Consider the following 11,044-nt stretch of genomic DNA (forward strand, 5'->3'; position numbering starts at 1 on the left):
CAAATTGATCAAATCCAGACGGGATAAAAGATTATGCCATGACGTAAGACGGGGGCCAATCAAATCCCGCCTAAAAGAAATATTGGGCGGGAATGAACTGAGCACCTGCGCAATAGTTTTATTCTTATCGCGAGCGATGTTGTACAAGGCTGGATATTGTTCTCGGAGACTGGCATTGCCTAGCCAGATGTCTTCCCAAAAACGAATCTCCGACCCGTCCTTTATCGCGAAAGACCCAAAGCGAAAGAGATGTTTCTTTGCTGCCATTAGGCCAGCCCAAAAGTGCGAGTCACCAGGTTTCCAATATGCCTGAGACACCGCCTTTTGACCTAGATACTTGTTGCGCAGCATGGTTTGCCAAACACCATCCTCGGTAAGAAGTTTAAACAACCACTTACTAAGTAGGGCCTCATTCTTGACTTCCAGGTCATGAATTCCAAGGCCACCTTGGTCTTTTGGCCTACAAACCACACTCCATTTGGCCAACCTGTATTTTTTCTTTTCACCATCTCCTTGCCAAAAGAATCTGGATCTAAAATAGTCCAGTCTTTGCAGGACCCCTTTTGGGAGTTGGAAGAAAGAGAGCATATAAAGAACCATATTTGTGAGGACAGAGTTAATCAAAACCAGCCGTCCTCCAACTGAGAGCAATTTGCCTTTCCAACTGCTCAAACGTTTCTCTAGCCGCTCCTCTACATGCTTCCACTCCGCAATGGTGAGACGCCGATAATGAATCGGTATTCCCAGATATTTAATCGGGAATTGGCCATGTGTGCAACCGAACAGGTCAGCGTAATCGGCCGCCGCCTCAACAGCTTCTCCAAAGCAGAAAAGTTCACTTTTATGGAAATTAATTTTGAGACCCGACATTTGCTCAAATGCTGACAACAAGAGTTTCAGGTTTCGAGCCTTATCTAGGTCATGTTCCATAAAGAGAATTGTGTCATCGGCGTATTGCAGAATAGAGAGGCCACCATCCACAAGGTGTGGCACTACTCCTGCAATCTGGCCGTCCTGCTTGGCGCGCTCAATCAGAATAGCCAACATGTCAGCGACAATGTTAAATAACACTGGGGACATGGAGTCACCCTGTCGTAGTCCTTTTTTTGTTTGAAAGTAATGGCCTACGTCATCATTGACTTTGATGGCCACACTACCTCCAGTTACAAAATTACGGATCCACTGACGCCATTTATTAGAGAAACCTTTCATCCTTAGGGCCTGTTGGAGGAAAGGCCATTTGACCTTGTCATAGGCTTTTTCAAAGTCGATTTTGAATACGACTCCACTCATGTTTTTTCGGTGCATCTCATGGACGGTCTCATGCAGGATTACTACACCATCGAGTATATTTCTTCCTTGCATGAAAGCCGTTTGAGATGGCCGGACAATATGGTCAGCTACTGAGTTTAACCTATTCGTAGCCACTTTGGTGAAAATTTTGAAGCTTACATTAAGGAGGCATATGGGTCTGAACTGTTGGATCCGTTCGGCCTCCTTAATCTTTGGCAACAAGACAATCTCCCCAAAATTAAGTCTGAATAGGTCAAGTCTGTCGGCATGAAGACAATTAAACAACTCCAAAAGGTCAGACTTGATGATATCCCAGAAATTCTGGTAGAATTCTGCCGGGAAACCATCTGGGCCTGGAACTTTGTTATGTTCCATTTGGAACACCGCAGCTCTCACCTCCTCTTCGGAGAACGGTGCTGTAAGGATATCATTTTCTTCTGCCGTGACTTGTGGAATATCGTCTGTTCGGGACTCGTCAAGAGTGAAGTTCCCATCAACCGTCGCCCCGAATAGAGATTTGTAGTAGTTGGTGATATACTTTTTGAGCTCCTCCTGACCTTCGATCCGCCCCTCCTCTTGTTGGAGACTGTAAATACATTTCTTCCGATGCCGCCCATTAGCGACCAATTGGAAGTATCTTGTATTACTATCACCCATCAAAATGAAATCGGCTTTGGATCTTTGGTAGTATTTGATCTCCTCTTCTCGCAAAAGACGTGCAACCTTCTCATTAGATTGATTTTTCAATTCAATCTCTTGTTGAGATAAGGTGCGCGTCTCAGCAATTTTGTCGAGGTCGTCAATCTCTTTGGTAGTTTTTTTCACAATTAAGGGTAACTCGTTGTGTAATAAAACAGACAATCAGATCCTCTTGACTACAACACAAACAAATTCACTTCAATTTGCCACTCCTCATCCTAGTTCAATTCACGCCACATGGGGCAAGCCTAGGGCATGGTCATAATCACTCTGGCTTCTTGCAGCAACTAAGATGATGAACCGATTCCGGCGGGTTGGTGGCTCGCCACGCGCGGCCACGTCTTCCCTGTCGCAAAATCACTCTGGCGAGACGCCGCCCAACCCCACGTGAGTGACACATGTCGCCGCCGGGCCGCGCACAAATCCACCGGCAGCATCCAGAGCCGCACCAGAGCTCGACCAGACGGGATCAGCGCGCGCCGAGCCGTGCTTACCTACCCTGTGAGGCGACGACCATGTCGTGTGCCGGTCAGGTTGCTTTCGACGGCTTGTTTCTTCCCGCGGACGACGCATCGGAGGACGCACGAGCAAGAGCAGAGATGGATCCATCGAGGACCCGGCGCTTTGGTAGAGCTGATTCGACGGGCATCGTCTAGTCCGCCAAGCCAGCGCGTACGTCAGAGATGGATCCATTATCGCCCTTCACACGTCGCTCTCGCGCGCACCATGTGGATCTCAGTTACCCCAAGTCCCCGAACAAAGCTTGGCCTGGCCTTGTGGGCGGTGACGATGAGCCGGCCGGCGCGGTAAATATCGGCGGTGCCGTACGTACTCACTTCGTATATCGGCAGCGGCCCGAGGCATGATTAGATATAGTGACAGGTGACAGGGACATGGCGTACTTCGCTGTTGCCTTTAAATAAGCTTGGTCTGATCCAGGGGAGTAGAAACGAAGAGGCAGGCGTCGCCTTTCTAGCTAAGCTTAGCTACCTTGAGGAAATGGCCGCGGCGATGGCAATGGTCATCATGCTGGCGGCGCTGGCGATCCTTGCGCCGTCGGCGAGAGGGCTCGACCGCGCCGAGTTCCCGCCCGGGTTCCTCTTCGGCGCCGCCACCTCTTCTTACCAGGTTAGTAACTGGTGGAGCTTGGCCGGCTTCACCGTCGTCGTCGTACTTCTCTCTGAGATGCCATTCGTTCCCAACGTGCTGTGATTTCCGGCATCCAGATCGAGGGCGCGTACCTGGAGGACGGCAAGGGCCTCAGCAACTGGGATGTTTTCACCCACACGCAGTGTTAAGAGCATCTTCAGCCGTTCGACCCTTCAGAACGTATAAAAATCGTCCCTTGGGGGTGAGCCGGCGATGCAATCGGCGCTGGGGCAGTTTCGCGTCTAGTCGTCGCCCCCAGCTCGCTCTCAGACGTCGAAATTGGCCCATTTTTCAGTCACATTTCGGCGAATAAAGAGTCCATATGGGCGACAATAGGCTCATATTGGACGTGGTTCACCGTTGTTCGGCGTTCAATTATGCACATAAAATTCTTTTATCACATATTTCATCAAAAAATATTAAATACTTTAACAAAATAGTACAACAACAAATAGTTCAATACAAATTATATAGTTCAACAAATAAAAACTCATATTTCATCACACGTCGCGTCCGGCGTCGCCCTTGAGCCTCCATAGATGCTCTATCAGATCTTGCTGCAGTTGATGATGCACCTGTGAGTCTCGGATCTCCTGACGCATACTAAGATAGGCAATCCAGGTTGCCGGTAGCTGTTGATCACACTACTAGGAAAAGGCCTACTAATGACGCACCTAATTTGGCCATTAATGGCGCATTAGTGGTGCGCCATTAGTAGCACGCCATTAGTATATTTTACTAATGGCGCACTACTGGTGCGCCATTAGTATCTGGTATACTAATGGCGCACCTCAGATGCGCCATTAGTATATACAACAGTGCGCCATTAGTATGCCTCCCAGGGGGCCATGTATACCCAGGTGCTTTGGCATACTAATAGCGCACGACAACAAGATGCGCCATTAGTAACTTCGGCATTAATGATGCGCCATTAGTATCCTTTGGCATACTAATGGCGCACTATGATGTGATGCGCCATTAGTATGAATATTAGGTTTTTTTATTTTCTGTTTTTTGCACAGGTTACAAAATGTATAATTGGACAAAATATAAACAGCACACATCAACAACAGATTCATCGAATACAATAGAAGATTAGTCTCTGAATACAATTCATCATTTTAGTCTCCGAATACAATTCATCATATTAGTCTTCGAATTGAAAAGACCGAACAAAGATAGAACATTATATTACAAGTCTCGAGACCGCGAGTTTGTCTTCACATTACAAGTCGATATCGATCATCTAAACTACCATCACATAGAAGAGAGCTGCGGTCATCATGATGAGCATCATCACGATGAAACTCGTCTTCATCCGGTTCCTCCAACGCTCCCTCCCCTCTCCCGCTAGATAGCGGGCGTATCTAGATTCGGCCTCGGCCCTAGTGGCGTACCCTTTGTAACTGTTACCGCTGAATCGGTGAACCTGTCTCCGACACTCCTCCCAGTCGTCGTAGACTCCGGGAACCTTACCCTTGTACACGACATACGACGACATCGCTATGCAGTAGCCAAACGAAACGTTAGTACCAATTCACAGACAATACATAAGCAATATATAAGTATGCAACAGAACGATCGGAAGAGAAAAGCAAGACATTAATAGCATCGATTACATCTTAAGTTGAACGACTCTCGAAACCAAAGAGACATAGTACAAGTTCATTAAAGTTTAATTACAACATGAGCCAATCGATGTTTCAGAACTAGACACAGCATCACTGCTTTCGACTCGACTCAAGGGACCGGAGCGTGGATGAAGCCGCCGTCTATCGTGGGAGTCATGAAACAACGGGCGTTGTCAGCCTGCATTTGTAGCATTGTGTCGATGTCACTGTTGGACGGTTGATTTCTGAGGTAGAACTGCCCCGAGGTACGAAGGACATCTTGATGGATGATTTCCGCAAACTCCGACTGGATGCGAAAGAATTCTTGTCTGATGTCCGCGTCCTGGATTGTCGACACGCTCGCGGCCCAATCTTTGAGTCTACTCGGTAGCAGAAGTTGATGATGGTCCCGTACGATCGCCCGCATGTGATGGATGGCGTAGTAGGCACCCTTCTAACCGCCAGGCGGCTGCTTGACGCAGCAGAACGTCGTATTGTGGGAGAACACGTGCTTGCCGTACTTACGAATAGGCCTGGTGAAGGTGCCTCTAGATTTGACATAGCCGGGGAGAACATCATCAAGAACCTTCTTGACATTTGTGTAGTCTACGTTCGAATGACGGTCCGGGTCGAAATACGTGGCCATGGAATATTTGGGGCTTAGGAGGATGAGCGTGCAATGTGTGTCACTGCAGAAAACACGGAATGTTAAAAGAAAAACGATCGAAATCTAAGAATTCATATGTTACGGGGCGGTTGAGGGGAGGACTTACTCGGGAAAGTAAGGCACGAGGAAGTTATCCTTATCTTGGTTTGCCAGAATGATGCCTTCGAGGTAAGAACTCGCGACTTGCCGGTCCCCAGCGCTGCCCAAGATCTTGGCACACATGTAGAAGGGGTCGACTATCACGATGTCCGGGGTCTTGTCGCGAATGATCCGCATCTCCATACTTAGCGAAAATAGCCGAACGAAGGTATAATGCAGCGGATGAAGGTTCAACATAGCGTGGATGTCATCAAACCGCAGGACGATCAATACCCCCGATGGAGTTATCCACAAAGCCCTTGCCCTCTGGCACCTTGGCCGCGAAAACCGGGTATGCCACATCCTTCTCTCCGAGACGCCGCTTCTCCAAAGAAAGAACACTGTCATGCAGACTCCGCATAGCACCGGTTGCAGCATCGAGCATATTTCTCGGTAGCATCGGCCTACCCGCCACATGCAGCCTCCTCATTAAATCCTCAGGTGAAGGTGGTCCGTCCTGAGCACGGATCGTACTCGGTGCCGGCTGGCCCGCACCCTTGTTAGTCTTTCTTTTGTGTGCCTTCTTCTTCTCCTGTAATGGGACCGAGTTCTGCTCACAGACCGCCTTCTTGAGTGTGTTGGGGGTGATAATATTTCGCACCTCGCCTATCTGAGGCTCGGTGAAGTCGGCAGCTGGAGGCGTCTCCTGAGAGCTGAACTGCAGACGACGCCTGTTGCAACTTGGCTTCTCCGCGGTACCAGCTAGATCGCGCACGTCTTTTGTTGGGTTGGGTTCTTGAGAAGGAGGCCCCATGAAGTCGCCACCGTACCCATGATCGGCAAAGTACTGATCGACGTTGGCAAATGTATCACCGTCGTCGTCGTTCTGATCCTGTGCCATATGCATGTTTGGATCCAGTGGCATAGGGATGTCCGGCACCGTTGCGGCAGTCTTGCCATGGGGCCGACTTGGCGCCGGCACGACTGGCGGTGTTGTCTTTGGGGTGGTGTCCCCTGCCCCCAAACGAATCTGGCTCTTCGGCCAAAGCAGGGGCCAGCTCAGGCAGGCGCTGAGGGTCATCACGTCATCATCGTCGGCCCCGATGGGTCGAATCGGAGGTAACAACTCGTCGCAGCCTGGCAGCACCCGAACTAGTTGAACCCTAAACAAGTTGGGTGGCATCTGGGTACCGTGGAACAAGGGGTTGCCCGGTTGAACGATTTTTCCCTTGGCGACATCGACCAACTCGTTGTTCACGAAGTGCAGGAGAGTGCACGGAACGTTGGTGGCGCCCTGCGAAAACATGTAGGGCGTTAGGGATGCCCAGTCAAAGGCAAGGAGATGAAGTCCTCGGCCGAGAGAGGCTTAATTAGTTACCGTGATGATGGCATCGAGCTCGGCTAATGTCGAGGCACCGCCAACGGCGGGCGTGCAGTTGACGGAGGGGCCGCTTGCTGCAAAGGTGCCGGCCGGCGTACACCCGGGTGCATTAAGCTCCCGTGCCGGCGTCGGAGACACCAATGCCGCCTCCGCCGGAGACACCAATGGCCCCGCCATCGCGTTCTGCAAGTTGCTGGCCGTGAAGCTAGGAATCGGGGGCGGCCCCTGTTGGCCGCCCGCAATCCATGCACTAATCCCCTGGATCAAGGTAGGCACAATGGCGGTGATCGTCGCTCCGAGTTGTTGTTGCACTTGCTCTTGGACAATCTCCGGAATCCGCGCCACCTGTGCCCTGAGTTCTTGAACCTCGCGCGCCTGGCTTTCCGAGCTGGTCTTTTTCTCCTTTTGCCCACCAGTGTTATAGTATGACGACCATTTTGTCGACAAGCCTTTGCCGGCCACACGACCAGCTGACGTCGGCTTACTGAGCTTATCCTTGTTCTTCATTACATTCAACGCCCTATTTAGAGTGGTGTCCCAAGGGTTGCTCTTAGTCGACCCCGCGCTACTGCTTTCAGTCGCCTGCGGAAGGAATGTGAACCATTTAGAAATTTGGCTTCATTAATTAGAATGCAACCATATGGAGCTAACTACGCGGGGGTGTATTCCTTACCAGAACAAGCTCAAGCGCCCTGGTCTTCGGATCCGTGGTAAGCTCCTTTGTTTTTGGGTCCTTCTTGTACCGGGCCCTGACAAAGTTCCTGGTCTGCTTGTCATCGTATTTATCGAAGAGGGGCGGTAGGCCTTGCTCGGCACGGTCCGCCTCCTCCTTGTCCCATATAGGCTCCGCCACTCTGTAACCGCCGGGACCGAGTGTGTGTTCCCCTAAGTTCAGCTCCCGCATTTCTTTCCCCCACTTACTTGATTCGGAGTTTGCGGTGCTCGAGCAATTGATCTTGAAGTCGTTGTAGTCATCTTCAGTGATCGAAGGATTTTTCTCCTTGATCTTCTCATAACTCTCACCTTTCTCGATCATTCTCTTCACATTGCTTTTCCAAGTAGACAGGGCCTTGCTCATCTTCGTGGGGGCAGCATTGTTCACTTTATTCCCTTTGAGGCTTGTGTTTTCAAATTCAGCGGGGAACTTGTATCGTTCGTGCAGCTTCGTGAAGAGGAGGTTGCGCAAATTCCCTCGGTCAGGATGCCTCAGGTTCTCGGTGTTGATCGAGACGGTGCTCCGGAGAATGCACCCGAGCTGAAGCGAGTACCCCTTGACTATTCGTTCGGGCGCCGTTGGATTCCCGTCGGAGTCCACTTCAGTAACTTCCTCCTTGAGGGTGCGGAGCACGGTCGGGCGCCGGTCCTTCCGTTGCCTCTTCGGTTGGCTGCCATCTGTGCGTGCGCCGCCATCATCAGTGGTGGCATCCTCGGCGGCACCATCAGTGGTGGCATCAGTGGGGTCATCCTCGGCGGCACCATCAGTGGTCTCAGGATCGATGGGGAAGGCGGCGTCCTCATACAAGTGAGGTTGTTCCTCCATCTCCTGGGACATCTCCCAGAATTTCTTGCCGCCCGAACCCCCGGCCTCATCGTTGTTGGCCATGTTTCTCTATAAATAGGAACAAAGTTTGTTCAAAAAGTTGGTTATTGTCAAGGAACAAGATCATGGTCTCATCATTTAGGGTTTGTCGACACCGAGGCATCCTAAAAGCTAAGCTTTTATCATTGAGGGTTTTTCGACGCCGAGGCACCCTAAAAGCCTAAGCTTTCATCATTTCGGTTTTTATCGACACCGAGGCACCCTAAAAGCCATGCATTAGTCACAAGTATGCCAGGGCACTTGATCCTACTTAATTAACTACTAAGATACCCCGGCCCATGCATTAGTCACAAGTACCCCATATGTCCTATTTTTAGCAAAGTCATGCTAAAATTCACGGAAAATTTCAGCATGACCTTTGCTGAAAATAGGACATATGGAGTACCTGAATTTGCCGGAACGGAAGTTAATCGACATTCCAGCAAACTCAAGGGCCTCCCGGGGTACCTGCAAAATCATCACGGCACGATGGTCGGAGACATGACCTTTGCCTAACAGTTCTGAACTCCTGCCAAAACTGAACACAACACTGCATAACAATTCTGAACTTCTGCCAAAGCATCTTGCCAGCTAGTAGACCAGCTAGTAGACCATCATTTATCAGGCCAAATTGAGGCCAAACAGAAGACCAATGTGGCCATGGCACAAAGTCCATGACCCAGAAGAGGAGACATCTGAAACTATACAACTATACAAGCCTACACTAGTATTACCACAGTATTTATATATTGCTGTGAACAATCAGGCCAAAGCACATCCAAAGCATAATATGCAGGACAGATAGGCCATCAATATTTCCTCTATGCAAATACAATGGTAGCATCCAGAGGGCAACAACCTTGTACTACTACTTGACACAATCAGCACATCCATATCAAAATTAGTTCTAGCATATATAAGCAGTACCACATAGCAAATTCATAGGAAAACATCATACATTAGCAGCAATTCATAGCAAAACTAGATGAATGTTTGGCCTCTTGATAAAAATCAGCTAGGTTTGCTTGGAATCAAAAAGCCCCAAAGTAGAACCCTCAGCATTATTAGATAGAACCAACAATTGAACCAGAGAACAGGTAATCTGTAGTGCAGTAGCACACCTTAGATGTGAGATAGCATAGATGTCTTGTTTTTGGCTACATTTGGTCTGCGTAGAGGCTCATGGAGTAAGATAGCATAGATGTCTGGGTTCTAGCTCATTGCATGCTTTTTAGAAATGAATGAGCTAGCTAGTCACCAACAAATCGAATTTCATCAACTTGCAATACAAGGCTCAAGCAATGGGTCAGGCGTCTTCTAACTATACCAGAAACTTGTTTTGGTCCAAAATGTCTTTTATACTACTCTAAGTAACAAGCAATACTTTCACCACTATTTTAATGGTAACATGCTAGTAAAAATAAAAAAATGGCATTATTCAGGAAAGGTAGTTTTTATAGTAAATCGAGTCATTTTTTTATCATGTGTTTTGTATGAAGTATTAAACATCAATAGTGGCCAAAACTGAAGAAAAAACTCCACACAAAGCATACTACGTATAGTTTTGAGCTACCAAATTATAATAGTGGAGCAGCAAGTGAATTCCTCACATTAATCAACATCCTGATTCACTCACAGTTGACTGATCAGAACAAATTGCTTTACTTGTATTGGGCAGTCCTTGAAATATAGAAAAAGAGATCACACAATTGATTTAACACTAAAAATTGTATGTCTCTATTCAACATAGGAGACTAGAAAGATGGAACACTGACAACTGTTAAAGCTACAATATAGAAAAAAAATAATCTTCTCAAGGCTCACAACTGAAAAATAATTAATAGCTTGCAATAACACATCTTAGTGGAACCAGGCAAGAGAAATAAAAGTTGGCTTGCATTGTGGCTTTTGATGGATGTACGGTCTGCATCAGAAACTACACAGAGACCATCGAAACATGGAACTTCATCCGAGGACATGGAACAAACCTTTCTTTCTCTGCTTCCACTTCTTACTCCACCTCCAGCCTACTTCTTCCGGTGTGGCTTCACCCGCTCCGCCTGCTTGTCCCCCTTCCAAGTTCCAAGTACCTACAAGATGGAAATGAGGCCGCGATCAGTGCTCTGCAATTATAGAAACTATCAGGGATCGCATGCCGAGCAGAGAGCCAAGAACCGGAGCAAAATCAATTCCAAGAAAGAAACAAAGGGTTCCTAATCCACACCCGCGGGACAGATCGACCGGAGGCCTAATGGATCTAAAAGAAGAAGAAGAAGGAGGAGAACTTACTTGGGCTGATGCAGCGGCCGTTGTGGAGGAGAGGCGGCGTCGAGGCGGCGTCGAGGTGCCGGTTGCTCACCTGCGCTTGGCGGCGGGAGGGGAGCGGCGATGAGGAGGACGACGAGAGGGAGCGGGAGCGCGAGCGCGAGCGGGAGGAGCCCGAGGACGCAGAGCGTGAGGAGAAGCCCGACGAGGTGGACGGGGCGGCGTCCGGGCCGCCGGTGACGAGGGGGAGGAAGGGGAGAGGGAGGCGGCGGGGGCGCGTGGGCGGCTGCGGCGCAGTGGGTCGGGGCAGCGGCGGCGGCGGC

At 49.2% G+C, this 11,044-nt stretch overlaps 1 pseudogene; it reads left to right on the forward strand.

Moving 5' to 3' along the window:
- The first annotated feature begins 2,991 nt into the window (after positions 1-2,991).
- LOC119359735 overlaps positions 2,992-11,044 on the forward strand; it is a 78,926-nt pseudogene continuing 70,873 nt past the window's right edge.

This window comes from Triticum dicoccoides, chromosome 2A (assembly GCF_002162155.2).
Source record: "Triticum dicoccoides isolate Atlit2015 ecotype Zavitan chromosome 2A, WEW_v2.0, whole genome shotgun sequence".
Lineage (NCBI taxonomy): Eukaryota > Viridiplantae > Streptophyta > Magnoliopsida > Poales > Poaceae > Triticum > Triticum dicoccoides.